The sequence below is a fragment of the Sturnus vulgaris genome, unplaced genomic scaffold, assembly GCF_052056855.1.
Source record: "Sturnus vulgaris isolate bStuVul1 unplaced genomic scaffold, bStuVul1.hap1 Scaffold_501, whole genome shotgun sequence".
NCBI classification, from domain to species: domain Eukaryota; kingdom Metazoa; phylum Chordata; class Aves; order Passeriformes; family Sturnidae; genus Sturnus; species Sturnus vulgaris.
Genome location: NW_028276500.1, coordinates 46,413 through 66,841, shown reverse-complemented (window position 1 = coordinate 66,841; position 20,429 = coordinate 46,413). Strand labels below are relative to the sequence as shown.

At 49.9% G+C, this 20,429-nt stretch overlaps 1 long non-coding RNA gene across 1 annotated transcript; it reads right to left on the bottom strand.

Annotated features, from left to right (window-relative positions):
* Window positions 1-2,538: 2,538 nt before the first annotated feature.
* LOC148217670 (uncharacterized) lies at window positions 2,539-5,272 on the bottom strand. Its single transcript, XR_015800874.1, has 3 exons — window positions 5,104-5,272; window positions 3,835-4,002; window positions 2,539-3,508 (listed from the first exon to the last, which is right to left on the bottom strand). It is a non-coding gene; the product is annotated as an uncharacterized LOC148217670 (long non-coding RNA).
* Window positions 5,273-20,429: the final 15,157 nt, after the last annotated feature.

The window sequence follows — 20,429 nt, the reverse complement described above, 5'->3', positions numbered from 1 at the left end:
GATTGCTAATGCCTGCCGATCGATTAGATCGGCGATCGATTGATCGCGCCTGCCGATCGATTAGATCGGCGATCGATTGATCGCGCCTGCCGATCGATTAGATCGGCGTTCGATTGCCAATGCCTGCCGATCGATTAGATCGGCGATCGATTGCCAATGCCTGCCGATCGATTAGATCGGCGATCGATTGCCAATGCCTGCCGATCGATTAGATCGGCGATCGATTGCTAATGCCTGCCGATCGATTAGATCGGCGATCGATTGCTAATGCCTGCCGATCGATTAGCTCGGCGATCGATTGATCGCGCCTGCCGATCGATTAGATCGGCGATCGATTGATCGCGCCTGCCGATCGATTAGATCGGCGATCGATTGCTAATGCCTGCCGATCGATTAGATCGGCGATTGATTGATCGCGCCTGCCGATCGATTAGATCGGCGATCGCTTTCCAATGCCTGCCGATCGATTGCTAATGCACACTATTTGCACACTCCTTGCACACCCTTTGCACTCATACAGAGGCAGGAGGTTTCTCAGTTCTGGTCGGGGTTTTTTGGGGCGTTCATTCCGGGGGATTTCCTCAAGGATTGGGACACTCCTTGATTCCATCCCTTGCCTGTCTCCCAAGCGCCACCCTGTGGGCAGAGCGCGGTACTGCGCGCCTGCCTCTCCCAAGATGGCGGCTCGGGTGTCGCTCCCCGACCTTCTAACTCTGGCTGCAAAAGGAGGGGGGCACAGCAAGGAGCCCGCTCGCTCTAGTGGGATGCCTGCGCACGACGCCGACACCGATCCCACGGGTGCGATTTTCGGCGGCGTTTCCAATCGTGCGGACATCTCCTTCAGCCCGCTTCGGCCCGGGGGAGAGGGGCGGGGCCGCCAGCGATGGTCCCGGCGCAGCCCGGGCAGGCTCGGGGCGGAGCCGGGGCTTGGCGAGGCGGGGCACGGAGGTCCCGGGGACGGGACCGGGCGGGGCCGGGGCGGTGCTTTAGGGGCGGTCCCCAGTGGTCCCGGGCGGCACCGGGGGCGGGGCCGGGTGATCCCGGAGCGGCACCGAGCTGTGCTGGGGACGGTGCTGCAGGGGCGGTGCCGGGCCCGCCTCAGGGTGATTGAATGCCCAGAAATCGCCTCCTCTGCCCCGTGCTCACACTGAGCTGCGGGCTGCAGCGTGCTGTCGGAGCTCCGCACACAGCACGGATTTGGGCTTCCCCTCCTCTCAAACCCTCTCCCCCTTCTTCCTCCTCCTCATCTTCCTCTTTGTCCTCTGTCACTGCTGAGGCTCTGGAAAGAACTGAAATTCTGCAGGGAGAGATGTCCTCTCGTGGCCCCAGGGACTGCCTCGGCACGGGCCACGAGCGCCTCCGGCCCCTGCCTTCTCCTGCTTGAAAAGATCACCTGGAGCCCGAGCTCGGGGGGGTGAAATCAGCTGAAATCCAGGTAACTCTGTCAAGTGCCCCCCAGGGACATCGGCGGGGCTGGGGGATGAGGGTTTGAAACAGCAAATTCTTTGGAATATACACCTGTCCCTGTGCCGATGCTGCTGAGCTTCCTGCCACAGTATATCCCCACTCCATGAGGCGCTGTGAGGTTATGGCAGTGGGAATTGAGCAGGGAATTCGGGGCTATGGGCATAATTCACGGGAGCTAGCAAAGCTGACAGCCAACCCCAAATCGGGGCACAGCACAGAGAACAATCTGTGTGCTGCCCTGTCAGCTCAAGCTCCTGGGCTGGGAAGTATTGGGAGTTAAATGTATGGAATTACACAAATCACAGCAACTGGCATCACCCAGAGGGACAATCCAAGGCCCAAACAATTCCTCCACAGTCCACTCTGGGAAAAACACCCTGTGCCTGCCAGGAGCTCTGACCCTGCTTTTCCTACCAGCTCCTGAGCAGTGTCAGGGCCACCACGACGCCTTTAAAATCCAGATAAACCCCAAATCCTACACAGTGAATAATCCAAAGAAAGTACTGAATTGTTGTCATTAAAAGCTCAAAACTCATTAAGAATTCTATGACAACAGTGTAATGGACTCCCAGGAACCTCATGAATGCTCTCGGTTTCATTTTTGTGTATTTTTACTCCCTCATTTGGCAGCTTGTAAAACTTATCCTGGAATTCAGAGGTCAAGCAGGATCGACTTTGGATTGACCTTCACCTCTGTTCCCACTTTGTGCAAACACAACTCGTGCCCAGGTGGGTGAACTCATCACCTCAGCTTTTCACTCCAGAGTATCCCCTCCTTATTTCCCTGTAGATGAACTCAGATCCACTCCTCACCTCCACTGGTCATCCAAGCGTCCATTCTGTTCCCCACAGGCCCTGGTGGCCCCAGGGAGCTCCCTTGGCCTTTCTCCTGCCCCTCTGCAGCCCGAGGTCGCTACACAAACAGTTCTTGTGTCCCCTCTAAATGACCCCGGGTTTTCTGCTCAATGAATGGCATGACCCGTGCCCACTGCTCATGATTCACCCAACCAAAATCAAGAGCAAATGTTGCTTGGGCTTTAAGAACTTGAAATAACTCTGAAGCAAAAGAAATCACCTTTTTCTTCTGGTTTTTATTTTTATTTTTTCATTTAAGATGCTGGACTTGCCTCTGTGGATGTGTGCTGAGCTCTCACTGCAGGGGACTGTCAGGCCTGAATGGCTGTGAGTTCGTGTTCTTCTCAGTAGGGAATCAGAAATTATTCTTAGACCATAGAATTGTTTTCTGAAACCTTTCCCCTTTCCTCTTTGTGCCTTTGAATTTTTCAGCTGTTCCCTGTTGTCACTTCCCCTGCCTGACTTCTGTGCAGCTCCTAGCTGGGAAAAACTGGGAAAACTTAGGGGGTACAGAGGTGGAATTTTTGGCTGGATTTTTCTAACATTTCTAATTTTGCTGAACTTATTTCCCCAGTGAGAAGAGCACGAACTCACAGCCATGCAGGCCTGACAGTCACTGCGGGAAATCTGACACAGTATTAATAAGTAACCTTTCCTGAGAGCAGTCACCACCCCAGTCCTCCAGCCTTGTCAAATGTTTGCAATGAATGGACCCAAGTTCTAATCCTTAATCTAAATTTATGTCAGCTTTTGTTAGAAAGATACCGGACAGTAAATCATACAAGAGAATTTAAAAATTGCACAAAGAATAACAGGCCCAGACCAAACCCAACCACCCCCATCACCGCTCCACCCCAATTTTGGGAGAAACAGTGATACAGTTTATAAATACTCTCCTTCCACACTATTCAGTCCTTCACCGCACATCCCCAGAGAGGAGTCCCTCAGACCTTGCTCCCCTGAACACCAGGAGAGCTGGAGTTTCACCCAGATCCCACATTCCCATGGCAGTTAATCCCAGCAGGGAGGCAAAGAGGAACCCTGCATCCTCTGGCATAGCCCACAGCACGGGCAGCACCAGGAGCCCTCCAGGCTCAGACCTCTGGTGCTGAAGCCTCTGGGCTTTGGCTGATCAAACACCACAGCTCTTGGCAAAGATGCCAGGAGAGTCGTGATTCTTCCTGTCCTGAAAGAGAGGAGGAAAAGAAAATTAAGTCGACTGCAGAAGGATTCCAGCTCTCAACTTCTGCTCTGATTCCTCACTCTGGGGTTTTATCCATGACAAGTGACACCAATTCAGAGTGCCCTTTTCCAGCATTTTTATTCCTAACTATTTCAGACATTAAAAGGATGCTCATTTCTCTTATTGTATTCTTTGCTTAATTTTATTAGAGGCATTTTCATCCCAGACCCCACTTGTCAGTTCTTCAATCCTTTAGCACTGGACTTGGCACAAAGGGATACCCGTGGTGCTGCATCACAAGAAATCCCAAAGAGAAACCCCTTCCAAACCTGACGGAGAAAGCTTTCAAGGCACTCCAGAACACAGACAGCTTTTCCTGCCTTGTCAGGCCACACCAATTCTGTCCCATCCACCTGAACTGTGCAGGTGAGGAAAAGGCTTTCCTTGCTCCTCGGGAATCACTGTCTGAGACCACAGATGTCCATCCTGGGCAGCACCTGGAAACAACGTGGGAAAGGCAAAATGAGAGTGTTTTCTATCAGAAAATTACTACTACTAATAAAAATAACAATCAGAACTTCTGGACAAATTTAGTAACATCACTTTGATATGAGAAATACAGGCCATGCCCATCCTTCTAGCCCAGGTGAAAACAGGAAGGAGAACTAGAGGAAAAGCAGAGTCCCTTATTTGATCTCTGGACACAAACGGAGGCCTTTTCCCTGTGAAACCAAACTCACCCTTCCAGGGTTCCTGAGATCAGCTACGAGGAGGCTTTTGGCACTCCAAGAGCAGCTGGGTCACAGCTGGATGCGGCTTGGGTCTGGGAGACACCGTGCTCCTTCTGGAATTATAGCACGCAAATGCCTGCTCCTGGCCCCAGGCCCGGAGATAAAATCTGTGGGGTTTTTCCCTGTGCAACATTGTTCACCCCTCCCAGGTTCCTGAGATCTGCACAGAGGAGGCTTTGGGCACCCCAAAGGCAGCCAGGGTTACAGGTGGGGGCAGCTTGGGGCTGGGAGAAATCCTCATCCATTTGGAATTTTATCAGGCAGAAACCTGGCTGGGTGCACAGGTCTCTGGACACGACCAGTGGCCCTTTCCCCTGTGAAACAAAACTCACCCTGCCAGGCTCCTGAGACCACTTAGGAGGAGGGGTTTGACTCTCCAAGAGCAGTCGCAACGAGAGATGCTCACACAGAAGGCCATGCAGAAGAGGAAACGAGCGCACCCGCAGCCCCCCAAGGCGCGCCCCAACGCCCCAGACCCGGCACTGCCAGCTCGGGCAGTCCCATAAAGCATCCCCCGCCTCCGCAGCGGCGGGACAGGCGGGGCCCGGGGTCCCGAGGAAACCGAGCGTGCCCGGAGGCGCGGCAGGACGGCAGCGCAGCGCCGCCTGGCGGCGGAGCAGGAGAGCAGCGCCGGGCCCCATGGCGGTATCGGTACCCGTGCGCCCCCTGCTGTCCGCGGCGATGCAGCGCCCGATGCCGAGTTCCACGCCCGTGTCGCCGAGGGAGAGGGGCACCGCTGGCTGGGGCCTCCCCGCCGACACGGACAGAAGCCGAAGCAGAAGCCCCGGTGCCATTGGCGGCCCCTACCCAGCGGGCCGGGCTCCGCCGGGCCCGCGGCCCCGCGCGGTATCGGGTCGGCCCGCTCCCGTCTTCGTCGCACCCGGCCCTGCTCCTGGCATGAAGCGCGTCACCGCCCCGCGCCGTCCCGCCCCCCGCGCGTCATCGCGTGCGTTCGGCGGCCCGCCCCGGGGGCGGTGCCGGGGGCGCTACCCGGGGCGGTGCCGGGGCAGTGCCGGGGGCGGCACCGGGGGCGGTGCCGGGGCGGTGCCGGGGGCGTTCCCGGTCGCCGTGCCGGGGTAGCCCGGGGAGCGGTTCCGGGAGCGGTTCGGGGGGCGGTGCCGATTGCAGTCCCGGTCACTGTCCCCAGTCCCCGTCCCCAGTCCTGGTCCCGGTCCCAGTCCCCGGTTCCGGTCCCCGATCCTGGTCCCAGTCCCAGTTCCCCGTCCCGGAACCCGATCACGGTCCTGGTCCCAGTCCCCAATCCCGGTCCCGGTCCCTGTCTCCAGTCCCCGTCCCCGATCCCGGTTCCGGTCCCTGTCCCAGGTCCCCGTCCGCGATCCCGGTCCCTGTCCCATTTCCCCGTCCCGGTCCCCGATCCCAGTCCCGGTCCACGTCCCCGATCCCGATTTTTCCCCCCCTTTCACACTGATTTTTCCCCCGATTTATCAATGATTTTTTTCCCTATTTTTTCCCATTTCTCACTGATATTTTCCCCCATTTTTCATGGATTTTTTCCAGATTTATCCCCATTTCCCACTGATTTTTCCCCATTTTTCATGGACTTTTCCCCCCGTTTCTTACTTATGTTTTTCCCCGATTTCTCATTGATTCCCGCCCCCCCCCCCCCCCCATTTCGCACTGATTTTTTACCCATTTTTCCCCATTTCTCACTGATTTCTTTCGCCATTTTTCATGGAATTTCCCCACCCATTTCTAACGGATTTTTTCCCCACTTTTCCCCATTTCTCACTGATTTTTTCCCCCCATTCTTCAGGGTTTTTTTTCCCCATTTCTCACTGATTTTTCCCCCCATTCTTCATGATTTACAGGATACTCTATCGTGAATGGAAAGCAATTAAAGGAAGGGGGGAGATTACCAGCCACCTGGTCAGCTCAGACAGCAGAGCTGCACACGCTTGTGAGAGCCTGTGAATTATAGCAGGACAAGACATTAAATATATTTACTGATTCTAAATATGCATATGCGGTAATACATGCATTTGGAAAACTATGGGGGAAAAAAGAGGTTTATTAAGCTGCAGAAGAAAGAAGAAAAAAATTGGTTTACAAGGGATGGCAAGCAGTGGATACCAAAAGCTCTAGCCTTACAATTGTTAAAACAACTTCATTAAAGGAGTCGTTCTGTGCCTTCTTTGGGGTGAGGAAAAAAGGCTGAGGGGGCTCTGACGTGGTTTGGGGCACCCCAAGGTCCCTGGGAGAGGGAGCCGGGCTGCGCTGGAGGAGCAGGTGAGTCGGGCATGGCGGGGGGTCATGGTGGGTGCCAGAACATTGAGAGGGAGGGGTGGGTGTAGAATGCATGAAAAACAGAACCATAAAAAATAGCTAAATATAGTCTAAAAGGAATGTTTTATTGGCTTGTGTTTGGATAGAGGTAGGGTTTTTTTATAGATACTGTAAATAGAAAAGATAAAGAATAAAAATATAGAAGCAAATATAAGAAACCAATATATAAATATATTACATTACATTATATTATGTTATGAAAATAGAAATATATAAATATTCAGACTTTAAAAGGAATGTTTTATTGGTTTTTATTTGGTTAGAGGAGGGTTTTTTGAAAATAATATAGGCAAAAATATACAAATATGCAAAAATAGATACTGACATAAAATTATTATAACTATATATGCATATATATATGTAAGTATAAATCTATAGAAATAAATATAAATATAAAATACATGTATGTAGTATGTAATAGAAATAATTTATCGATTTTAATATGTTCTATTAAATAGTATGTTATAATAGAATGTAAATAGCATCTAGTATATTAATATACTAGTAAAAACTACATTAAATAGTATATAAATATAGAATACACAATATAGACATATAAATCTACAGATATAAATATGAAAACTAAATAGAAAAATATATTCAAATATAAATTAAAATAATCGAGTTTTTTGTTTCTATTTGGTTAGAGGCAGAGCTTTTAAAGAAATAATATTAAAAACTATGAACCTCCAAATATAGATGGATATAGATAAAATAGAAATAACATTAGTAATATAAATCTATGTATATAATGAATAATAAAATAATATTGTATATATGATAAATAGAATAGCAATTAAATTGAATATATGAAATATGTATAGATTATGACTAGAAATTAAATATTAAAAAATAGATGATTTATATATATAAAAGGTTTTTTTTTTCATTTGGTCAGAGGCAGGGCATTTTTAGTTTGGGTCGGGGTTTTTTTGGGGCGTTCATTGAGAGGATTTTATGACGGGTGGGGACTCTGGTGCTTGGAACTCTCTCCCTTCTCTGTCTGTCCCTGACAGGGCGGCAGTGCCGGGCTGAGTTGGGCGGCAGTGCTGCCGCCGTGTGGACACAGGCGGGTACTGCACCGTGCCCCTCTCAGGATGGCGGAAGGGCCCGCGGGCCGGGACCCAGCCCTGCGGCAGCGCTCAAGATGGCGGCCGCTCTAGGACCCCGGCGGATAGGCGTTTACATAAAACGCCTGTCCGCGCTCGCCGGCGCCCTCACGCCCGCGGCACCGCGGACCGCGCGGCTGTTGTCGGCACGCTCTGACACGTCCGGGAAAATTGTCGGCGAGCGAATCGGCGTCGGCGATTTAATCAGGCATCTTATGCCTACACACCGGGGTCCTGATTTTTTCCCGCCCTTTCTGCCGCCATTTTTGGCAGGTCAGCCGGAGTGCCGCCCGAGCCGCCAATTTGAGAGTGCGGACACACTCAAGATGGCGGCCTCTCTAGGACCCCGGCGGATAGGCGTTTACATAAAACGCCTGTCCGCGCTTGCCGGCGCCCTCACGCCCGCGGCACCGCGGACCGCGCGGCCGTTGTCGGCACGTCTGAAACATCCGGGAAAATTGTCGGCGAGCGAATCGGCGTCGGCGATGTAATCAGGCATCTTATGCCTACACACCGGGGTCCTGATTTTTTCCCGCCCTTTCTGCCGCCATTTTTGGCAGGTCAGCCGGGGTACCGCCCGAGCCGCCATTTTGAGAGTGCGGACACACTCAAGAAGGCGGCCGCTCTAGGACCCCGGCGGATAGGCGTTTACATAAAACGCCTGTCCGCGCTCGCCGGCGCCCTCACGCCCGCGGCACCGCGGACCGCGCGGCCGTTGTCGGCACGCTCTGACACGTCCGGGAAAATTGTCGGCGAGCGGATCGGCGTCGGCGATTTAATCAGGCATCTTATGCCTACACACCGGGGTCCTGATTTTTTCCCGCCCTTTCTGCCGCCATTTTTGGCAGGTCAGCCGGGGTGCCGCCCGAGCCGCCATTTTGAGAGTGCGGACACACTCAAGATGGCGGCCTCTCTAGGACCCCGGCGGATAGGCGTTTACATAAAACGCCTGCCCGCGCTCGCCGGCGCCCTCACGCCCGCGGCACCGGGGACCGCGCGGCCGTTGTCGGCACGCTCTGAAACATCCGGGAAAATTGTCGGCGAGCGGATCGGCGTCGGCGATTTAATCAGGCATCTTATGCCTACACACCGGGGTCCTGATTTTTTCCCGCCCTTTCTGCCGCCATTTTTGGCAGGTCAGCCGGGGTGCCGCCCGAGGCGCCATTTTGAGAGTCCCGACACGCTCAAGATGGCGGCCTCTCTAGGACCCCGGCGGATAGGCGTTTACATAAAACGCCTGCCCGCGTTCGCCGGCATAAAAATAAATATGCATAAATATAAACATAGACATAAACATGCACAAACGTTAACCTGCATAGATATAAACATAAACATAAACATAAACATAAACATAAACATAAACATAAACATAAACATAAACATAAACATAAACATAAACATGCAAAACAATAATAATAAATATAAATATAAACATAAATAGAAATAGAAATACAAACATTAATAAAATCAGTGAGAAAGGGGGTAAAATCAGTGAGAAATGGGGGGGAAAAACCATGAAAAATGATGGAAAAATCAGAGAGAAATGGGGGAAAAATCGGTGAGGAATGGGGAAAAAGATCAACGAAAAATTGGGAAAAATCAGTCAGAAGTGGGGGATAAAAATCAGTGAGAAATGGGGGGAAAAGTCGGTGAGAAATGGGGAAAAAATCAGTGATTAATGGGCGGGAAAATGCATGAAAAATGGGGGGAATAATTCAGAGAGAAATGGGGGCAAATATCAGTGAGAAATGGGGGGGGAAATCAGGAAATATCCATGAAAATTGGGGGAAACATCCATGAAAAATGGCGGAAAAAATCAATGAAAAATGGCGGAAAAAATCAGTGAGAAATGGGGAAAAATGGGGAAAAAGGAGTGATAAATGGGGGAAAAAATCAGTGAGAAATGGGGAAAAATGGGGAAAAAATCCACGAAAAATGGGTGGAAAAATCCATGAAAAATCAACGGAAAAATCAGTGAGAAATGGGGAAAACATCATGGTGAAATGGGGCAAAAATCAGAGAGAAATGGGGAAAAATCATTGAAAAATGGGGGATAAAAATCAGTGAGAAATGGGGGGAAAATGGGGAAAAACATCAGTGAGAAATGGGGAAAAAAAATCTTTGATAAATTGGGGCAAAAATCATTGAGAAATGGGGAAAATAATCAGTGAGAAATGGGGAAAATTTGGGAAAAATCCAGGAAAATTGCGGGAAAAAATGCTTGAAAAATTGGGGAAAAAATCCGAGAGAAAATCCCCGGGAATCCCCGGGAAAAACCCCCCGGAATCCCCGAGAAAATCCCCCGGAATTCCCCGGGAAAATCCCCCCGGAATCCCCTGGAAAATCCCCCTGAATTCCCCGAGAAACTCATCCCGGAATCCCCGTGATAATCCGTCCGCTATCCCCGAGAAAATCCCCCAGGAATCCCCCAGAAAATCTCCCCGAAATCCCCGGGATAATCTCCCCGGAATCCCCGAGAAAATCCGCCCCGAATCCCCTGGAAGATTCCCCCGGAATCCCCGAGAAAATCCCTCGGAATTCCCCGGGAAAATCAACCCGGAATCCCCGAGAAAATCCCCCGGAATCCCCGGGAAAATCCCTCAGGAAAATCCCCGGGATAATCACCCCGGAATCCCCTGGAAAATCCCCTAGGAATCCCCGAGAAAATCCCCCCGGAATTCGCCGGGAAAATCCCCCCGGAATCCCCCAGAAAATCCCCCCGGAATACTCTGCAATATCCCCCCGGAATCCCCTGGATAATCCCCCCGGAATCCCCGATAAAATCCCCCTGGAATCTCCAGGAAAATGCCCCGGGAATACGTGAGAAAATCTCCCCGGAATCCCCGAGAAAATCCCCCCGGAATCCCGTGGAAAATCCCCCCTGAATCCCCGAGAAAATCCCCCCGGAATCCCCGAGAAAATCCCCCCGGATTCCCCTGAAAGTCCCTCGGAATTCCCCGGGAAAATCCTCCCGGAATCCAAGAGAAAATCCTCCCGGAATCCACGAGAAAATCCGCCCGGAATCCCCGGGAAAATCCTCCAGAAATCCCCGAGAAAATCCCCCGGAGTCCCCGGGAAAATCAACCCGGAATCGCCGGGAAAATCCCCCCAGAATCCCCGAGAAAATCCCCCGGAATTCCCCTAGAAAATCCCCCCGGACTCCCCGAGAAATTTCCCCCGGAATCCCCGGGAAAATAGCCCCCGGAATCCGCGAGAAAATCCCCCCGGAATCCACGCGAAAATCCCCCAGAAATCCCTGTGAAAGCCCCCCCGGAATCCCCAAGAAAATCTCCCCGGAATCCCCGAGAAAATTCGCCCGTAATACTCGGGAAAATATGCCCGGAATCCCCTGGAAAAACCCCCCGGAATCCCCTGGATAATCCCCCCGGAATCCCCGATAAAATCCCCCTGGAATCTCCAGGAAAATGCCCCGGGAATACGTGAGAAAATCTCCCCGGAATCCCCGAGAAAATCCCCCCGGAATCCCGTGGAAAATCCCCCCTGAATCCCCGAGAAAATCCCCCCGGAATCCCCGAGAAAATCCCCCCGGATTCCCCTGAAAATCCCTCGGAATTCCCCGGGAAAATCCTCCCGGAATCCAAGAGAAAATCCTCCCGGAATCCACGAGAAAATCCGCCCGGAATCCCCGGGAAAATCCTCCAGAAATCCCCGAGAAAATCCCCCGGAGTCCCCGGGAAAATCAACCCGGAATCGCCGGGAAAATCCCCCCAGAATCCCCGAGAAAATCCCCCGGAATTCCCCTAGAAAATCCCCCCGGACTCCCCGAGAAATTTCCCCCGGAATCCCCGGGAAAATAGCCCCCGGAATCCGCGAGAAAATCCCCCCGGAATCCACGCGAAAATCCCCCAGAAATCCCTGTGAAAGCCCCCCCGGAATCCCCAAGAAAATCTCCCCGGAATCCCCGAGAAAATTCGCCCGTAATACTCGGGAAAATATGCCCGGAATCCCCTGGAAAAACCCCCCGGAATCCCCTGGATAATCCCCCCGGAATCCCCGATAAAATCCCCCTGGAATCTCCAGGAAAATGCCCCGGGAATACGCGAGAAAATCCCCCCGGAATCCCCTGGAAAATCCCCCCTGAATCCCCGAGAAAAACCCCCCTGAATCCCCGAGAAAATCCCCCCGGATTCCCCTGAAAATCCCTCGGAATCCCCGGGCAAATCTCCCCGGACTCCCCGAGAAAATCCCCCCGGAATTCCCCGGGAAAATCCCCCCGGAATCCCCGAGAAAATCCCCTAGAATTCCCCGGGATAATCCCCCCGGAATCCCCGAGAAAATCCCCCCGGAATCGCCGGAATAATCCCCTGGAATTCCCCGGGAAAATCATCCCGGAATCCCCGAGAATATCCCCCCGGTATCGCCGAGAAAACCCCCCCGGAATTCCTCGTAAAATCCCCCCGGAATCCCCGGGAAAATCCCTCCGGACTCCCCGAAAAAATCCCCCGGAATACTCGGGAAAATCCCCCGGGAATCCCCGAGAAAATCCCTCGGAATTCCCCGGGAAAATCAACCCGGAATCCCCGAGAAAATCCCCCGGAATCCCCGGGAAAATCCCTCAGGAAAATCCCCGGGATAATCACCCCGGAATCCCCTGGAAAATCCCCTAGGAATCCCCGAGAAAATCCCCCCGGAATTCGCCGGGAAAATCCCCCCGGAATCCCCCAGAAAATCCCCCCGGAATACTCTGCAATATCCCCCCGGAATCCCCTGGATAATCCCCCCGGAATCCCCGATAAAATCCCCCTGGAATCTCCAGGAAAATGCCCCGGGAATACGTGAGAAAATCTCCCCGGAATCCCCGAGAAAATCCCCCCGGAATCCCGTGGAAAATCCCCCCTGAATCCCCGAGAAAATCCCCCCGGAATCCCCGAGAAAATCCCCCCGGATTCCCCTGAAAATCCCTCGGAATTCCCCGGGAAAATCCTCCCGGAATCCAAGAGAAAATCCTCCCGGAATCCACGAGAAAATCCGCCCGGAATCCCCGGGAAAATCCTCCAGAAATCCCCGAGAAAATCCCCCGGAGTCCCCGGGAAAATCAACCCGGAATCGCCGGGAAAATCCCCCCAGAATCCCCGAGAAAATCCCCCGGAATTCCCCTAGAAAATCCCCCCGGACTCCCCGAGAAATTTCCCCCGGAATCCCCGGGAAAATAGCCCCCGGAATCCGCGAGAAAATCCCCCCGGAATCCACGCGAAAATCCCCCAGAAATCCCTGTGAAAGCCCCCCCGGAATCCCCAAGAAAATCTCCCCGGAATCCCCGAGAAAATTCGCCCGTAATACTCGGGAAAATATGCCCGGAATCCCCTGGAAAAACCCCCCGGAATCCCCTGGATAATCCCCCCGGAATCCCCGATAAAATCCCCCTGGAATCTCCAGGAAAATGCCCCGGGAATACGCGAGAAAATCCCCCCGGAATCCCCTGGAAAATCCCCCCTGAATCCCCGAGAAAAACCCCCCTGAATCCCCGAGAAAATCCCCCCGGATTCCCCTGAAAATCCCTCGGAATCCCCGGGCAAATCTCCCCGGACTCCCCGAGAAAATCCCCCCGGAATTCCCCGGGAAAATCCCCCCGGAATCCCCGAGAAAATCCCCTAGAATTCCCCGGGATAATCCCCCCGGAATCCCCGAGAAAATCCCCCCGGAATCGCCGGAATAATCCCCTGGAATTCCCCGGGAAAATCATCCCGGAATCCCCGAGAATATCCCCCCGGTATCGCCGAGAAAACCCCCCCGGAATTCCTCGTAAAATCCCCCCGGAATCCCCGGGAAAATCCCTCCGGACTCCCCGAAAAAATCCCCCGGAATACTCGGGAAAATCCCCCGGGAATCCCCGAGAAAATCCCCCGGAATTTCCCGGGAAAATCACCCCGGAATCCCCGAGAAAATTCTCCCGAAATACTCGGCAAAATCCCCCAGGAATCCACGGAAAATTCCCCGGAATCCAGGAGAAAATACCCCGGAATCCCCATGAAAATCCCCCCGGAATCTCCGAGAAAATCCCCCGGAATCCCCGCGAATATCCCCCCGGAATCCCCGGGAAAATCCCCATGAATTCCCCGGGAAAATAATCTCGGAATCCCCGAGAAAATCTCCCCGGAATCACCGAGATAATGGCCCCGGAATACCCGAGAACATCCCCCGGAATTGCCCGAGAAAATCATCCCGTAATCCCCGAGGAAATCCCCCCGGAACACTCGGGAAAATCCCCCCGGAATTCCTCGTAAAATCACCCCGGATACCCCGGGAAAATCCCTCCGGACTCCCCGAAAAATTCCCCCCGGAATACTCGGGAAAATCCCCCCGGAATCCCCGAGAAAATCCACCCGGAATCCCCTGGAAAATCCACCGGGAATTCCCCGGGAAATTCCTCGCTGAAACCCCTGGAAAATCCCCCCGGAATCCCGGAGAAAATCCCCCCGGAATTCCCGACAAAATCCTCCCGGAATCCCCAGAAAATCCCCCCGGAATTCCCGAGAAAATCCCCCCGGAATCCCCGGAAAATCCCCGCAGAATTCCGGTCCATTTCTGTAGGAGAATAGTTTGTAAGGATAGTGCAGAAGGCACTAGTTGCCAACGAGTTACAGCTGTACTGATTAGCAAGGAGTGGAAACAGCCTTGCCTGCCCAGTGAGGCTGGTTGTTATAAAAGCGTGGGTCAGCTGGCTGCCAGTTTCACTAAGCACAGCTCCAGCTGGAGGTGCAGAGCCTGCTGCAGTGTGGGCTGGAGCCTGCTGGCTGTGCTGCGAGGAGGAAGGGACACGTGGCCGTGCAAGGGATGGACAAGGTGAGAGGATGCTGTGTGTGGGACAGACAGGCTCAGGTGGCTGGGGAAGGGACAGGCTGGGGTTTAGCCAGTCGTACAGAGGAGAGGAGCAGTCGGTGCTGTGTGGAGCTGCCTGTGAGAAAAGGAGTCAGAGTTGCCTCAAAGAAATCTGTGGAGAGAAGGCATGAAAAGTGTGTAATGAAAGACTAATGTTGGTGCCTGTCATGTCTGTCTTGATAGAATTGCTACACGTTTTCTCGGAATGCTTGAATTTAGACATAAAATGAAAACTTTATTGTAAGAAAGGAATGCATTTCTCACCAAAGTGGTGTAGGGTGGGGGATCACAACTGACAGATGGCCTGGAAGCGGAACGGCCACAGGGGTTACTGTAACTGGGCCTCCAGTACCAAAGCCCCAGTGGGTTTAAAGGCTAGAGCTGGGCTGGGATTAGCACGGGCTATGCAGCTGGGCTCATGCACAGGTCTGTCAGCACTCCTACCCGAGGACAGTCCCTCACCTAGGGAGAGGTTCTAGGCCTGGAGATGAGGCTGAGTTTGGGAAGGGTGATGAGGACATGGTTAGGGAGGGATGTAAATGCATATCAAAAGACTTAATTTTGAGGGGTGGCAAGCATTAGCTATAAACCAGTAAGTATTTACAGCTAAAGGCTGGAGGTGGGGGCTGTCTGAGGAGGACAGGACTGTTTAAGGCTGAAGTTGGAAGAGAAACCTTGGTGAAGCTTTTGCGTTAGAAACGGCCTCACCTGCCAAATCAGATTTTTGTCTTCAGGATTGCATGAGTGAGGATGCCACAGCCAAGGAAAAGGTTCAGGTTTGGGAGGCAAAGGCGAGTTAGGCAGGGCTGCAGGGCTGGGGCTTGGCTGTTTCCATACTGCTCAGGGCAGCAAAGGGTAGCTGGCTCACTGGGCCTTGGATCTAGAACTCTTTCTGGAACAAGGTGGAGAGCTGAGGTTCATGCAAGGAAGGGGCCAGGAATTCTTTGTCTGACTGGAAAATGCCAGAGGGGCAGTGTGTGACTCGGATAGGATGATATGTTCGTCTGGCGAGAGTCACAAAAGAATATTTTGGTTTACTGATAACTGGGCAGCTCAGAAGTTACTACTTGACTTAGTTGCTGCTCCCATCTGTTGCACACATAAACAGAGCAAAGCAGATGAATTCTCTCGGAGCCTGAAGTCTTTGACTGGCCCTCCAAAAATGCTGCCCGCTAAAAAACAGACGTGGGGGAGGAAAGTTGTCAGATACAATAGAGCAAGAAAAGGACACGGGCTTCAAAGTGCCCTCCAGCAGACCATGGAAGTGACCTGTCTGGAAGTGAAACCAGCAGTCTGCTTCCCCAGCCTCCTGGAAGCCTCTAACAGCTACACAGGCAGTGAGGGGAGAGAACAATTCAACCTAAAAATAATTTTCAGTAGCGTTCTGCACTGCTGTTAAAAATACTGCAACCAGGGAATGTGGTGTGGTGATAACTATTAGGCCTGTAAGTCTGGTAACTGGGGCTTTTAGCTCAAACATCTCGGTATGGCTACTTTGAGCCTTGTAAAAGCTGCGTTAAGTCCAATTTCTTGGGTAGTTCTACTAGCTCTAGCCTTGCTTTTCATCCCCTCAGTAACAAAGCAACTCCCTCTCGAGAATGTTATTTACTTTCCATATGATGTGCCTACCAATTTCTGGAATTGCAAATGTCTTTGGATACATGCGTAAATTTAAGTTTCAAGAAAGCTGTCAAGCTAAAACAAAGGCTTGCCATAATGCAGAAGAAAATGTTTTATGGAAGAACTGAGAGGTCCCTACCTGGGCATAGAATTTGCTATACTAAGGTGTGTTCCAAACGGATCTGCCATCTAAACAAGCAGAAAAATAGTTGGAATGTAGTGAGTTCAATTTAACTATTGCTAGAAATAGGAATTATTAGCAGAGCTTGGAGCATGATATCACTAGCAGCAGTAAGACGCTTTTAGCTTGCTTCTCATAAATTACTTGTAAAAAGCATTTGTACCTAGTGTGTAGCAATTAATATTTCCTCATTTTCTTCCCCCCCGCCCCCCAGTCTCAGGTACTCCTTTTATTTTACCCTTTTCTGTCTTGTAACATCACCTTCCTTTATTTTATTCTATCTTCTGTTCTCAGAACATCGCAGCATCCTCTGTCAATGTGAAAGCATTTGTTCATCCTGTCTTGGAATGGCTGTCAATGTTGCCCTCTTCTGGATCACTTTTTTTTTTTTTTTTTTTTTTTTTTTAACAATATGTTGCTAAATGTCAGGAAAATTAATCCACAAACACCAGCGGTTTATGTCCAAAAAGGAAACAGAGGAGTCCTTTTTGCTTTATTCGAATAAAGGGAGAGGCCATGGGACATTCCCCTGGGATCTCTCAAATTTTTGGAGGACGCAGCCTCCTTTTTATCCTATTTTCCCGGCCGCATTTCCCTCTCTCTTTTCCCATTGGCTGAGGTACTTGAGAGGCACAGACTTCCCGGAACGCCTGATACCTGAAATTCCCCTCTAATGTATAACCCTCCCTTTTAATTTTTAATTCTTATAGAATTCATAGTTTCCCCCCGTTGCTTCTTTCATCTTTCGATATCCAATTTCATTTATCAGCAGCCCTGCAGTTTGTTTGTCAAGGCAACTATCTCTTTCCATTCATCAATCAGTGGAATCCATCCCATTGTTTCTTTTATCTCTCAGTGCTAGCCTTATCTACAGGCTGATCCACAGCTCATTTGTAAAGACAAATTCAACATTCCTCTCAGCTAATAAATGAGAAGTTAGCTGAAAAAAGTAAAAACTGGATTTTTTTTCTGGTGTGTGTCGGACAATACAGTGGAGAGAATTTGCGGGAGGATGATCGAGGATATCCTATTATAATATCGTTCTCGGACATTTTACTATTTTAGATCATCAGTTGTATTCTGAAAGAAATCTATTTTAATGATATGTGTACGTTTGCACGAAGTTATAGTTAAATATAGCTTGCGGCTGGGCTCTTTAATGAATAGGGGTATTTTTGGTTTTAATTCAATATTTTATGCTTGTGGTGTGTAGTGTGCTGATTTATTTTTTAATGTTATTTACTACGTGCGCTTTTGTTTTTGAGTGAAGGTAACTTTCTGGATGGCTTTGTATTTGAGGCAGAATGAATTGAAGTAGGTTTTTAAAACTGATTTTTCATATGTACGATGGGGAGTTTAGTAGGGGCAGCTCTGATGGTGGGGGCTTGGTTGTTAATTTTATCAGACGGCTTTTGTTAGATACAGCTTTTAATTCTGGAAAGTTTTTTTTTCTAATGTCGTGCTTTGAAGGTGGTTTTCGAGGATGTATGGTATAGCTTTATTTTGTTTGTAGATGGTGTATGATAAGGGCTATGGTCTATTTATCTAATGCCATGTTTTTTCATTCAGGTGTTGATAAGGGAGTTCTTGAATGGCGTTTTGTGTTGTTTTTGTTTTTGGTGGGGCGTTGTTTTTAAAGAATACCTTGATAAGGTTTGCCGATGGCGTTCTAGCCTGTAGCATAAGGCATAGGGTAGTTTTTGAATTATTTTGTGGTGGCTTTGATTCTTGCCAGTATGTAGTGTTTGTTTGAGGTAATGCTGTGTAGCTAATTTCTGTTTTCTTATTAATATTAGAATTGGAGTGTTGTAGTATATGGGCTGTTATTATATCCTAGGGGTTCTATTTATTTGGTTTGATTGTTTTCTAGTTATGGATAATTTTTCTCAAAAAACCATTTTCAGAATTTCAGGCGTGACACAAAAGAACACTCAGATTGCTGGAAGGGAAACGTGTGCCCAGATTGTCTCGAAGCAGTGCTGCTGTCGGTTCTCGTTCAGTTGTGTCTTCTGAAAATGAGACTGTTGTATTCATTGCGCTGTGCTAAACACTTGTCATTCTCCCAATGCCAGGAAACAGATGAAGCTTGAAGAAAGAGGAAGGAATTTGGAAGCGTACAAACAAGCTGAGAAGAGGTTCAGAGATCAGGGTGCTCACTGGCAGCAGGGGCTGGGGTTAGGGCTGAGCAGGAGCAAAGCCGGAGCACATCAACCTCACCTCGTGTTTTCTCGGGGGCTTTATGGCCCTGGCAAGAGAGAGATGTTCACTGATGAGTCCCAGGCCGAGCCGTGAGCACAGCATGTTGTGTTGGAGCTGGGGGTTTTTTTTGAGACGTTCAGCAGCCACACTCTCTAGTCAAGAGTCCTGAGGTTTGTTGCTGCTCCACTTTCATCCTCATATCCAGCTTCCAGCCCTTTTCTTCTCTCTGTCCAGTGTGTCTTTTGTGTTCCTTTCTTGTCCTGTGTGCTCCCCATCCCATTCCCGTTCCCTACGGAGGGGGAGGGTGTGGAGACTGGGGGCTCCGACGTGGTTTGGGGCACCCCAAGGTCCCTGGGAAAGGGAGCCGGGCTGCGCTGGAGGAGCAGGTGAGTCGGGCATGGGGGGGGGGGGGGGGGGTCATGCTGGGTGCCAGAACATTGAGAGGGAGGGGTGGGTGTAGAATGCATGAAAAACAGAACCATAAAAAATACCTAAATATAGTCTAAAAGGAATGTTTAAATGCTTTTTATTTGGGTAGAGGCACGGTTTTTATAGCTAATATAAAAATAAAATATAAAGAATAGAAATAGATTGGTATACATGTAAAATATAATGAAATATAAGTAGCAAATATCTATGAAAAATCTAGTGTATAACAGAAATAATGCAAATATAAGAATATGTATAAATATAAAATAGAGCTATGAGAATGGGAATAAGAATGGGGTAAAACATCAGTGAGAAATGGAAAAAAAACACATGAAAAATGGTGGGAAAATCAGTGAGAAATGGAGAAAAATCAGTGAAAAACGGGGGGGGAATCTTTGAAAAATGGGGAAAAAAATCCGTGAGAAATGGGGGAAAAAAAATCCATGAAAAATGGGGGAATAAATCAGTGAGAAACGGGGAAAAGTGGGGGAAAAAATAATTGAGAAATGGGGAAAAAATCAGTGAGAAATGGGGGAAAAAATCCGTGACGAATGGCGGGAAAAGTCATTAAGAAATGGGGGAAAAATCAGTGAGAAACAGGGAAAAAAATCAATGAGAAATGGGGGAAAATTTGGGACAAAATCAGCGAGAAATGGGGGAAAAATCAGTGGTAAATGGGGGAAAAGTCGATGAAAAATGGGGGAATATTCAGTGAGAAATGGGGGGGGAAATCAGTGAGAAATGGGGAAAAAATCCATGGAAAACAATCCATGGGCAATGGCGGGAACAGAGCGAGCTGTTGTCGCTCGTGCTGTGGTGGCCGATGCTGTGGGGAAAAAATAAGTGAAAAATGGGGGCAATAATCAGTGATAAATGGGGAGAAAATCAGTGATTAATGGGCGGAAAAATGCATGAAAAATGGAAGGAAAAATTCAGAGAGAAATGGGGGCAAATATCAGTGATAAATGGGGAAAAAAATCAGTGATTAATGGGGGGAAAAATGCATGGAAAATGGGGGGAAAATTCAGAGAGAAATGGGGGCAAAAATCAGTGAGCAATGGGGGGGAAAATCGGGAAATATCCATGGAAAAATGGGGGGAAAAAATCAGTGAGAAATGGGGGAAAAAATCAGTGAGAAATGGGGGAAACATCATGGTGAAATGGGGAAAAAAATCTTTGATAAATTGGGGAAAAAAATCAGTGAGAAATGGGGGAAAAAAATCAGTGAGAAATGGGGAAAATATGGGAAAAAATCCACGAAAATTGCGGGAAAAAATGCATGAAAAATTGGGGAAAAATCAGTAAGAAATGGGGGAAAAAATCCATGAAAAATGGCGGGAAAAATCAGATCGGCGATCGATAGCTAATGCGTGCCGATCGATTAGATCGGCGATCGATTGATCACGACTACCGATCGATTATATCGGCGTTCGATTGCTAATGCCTGCCGA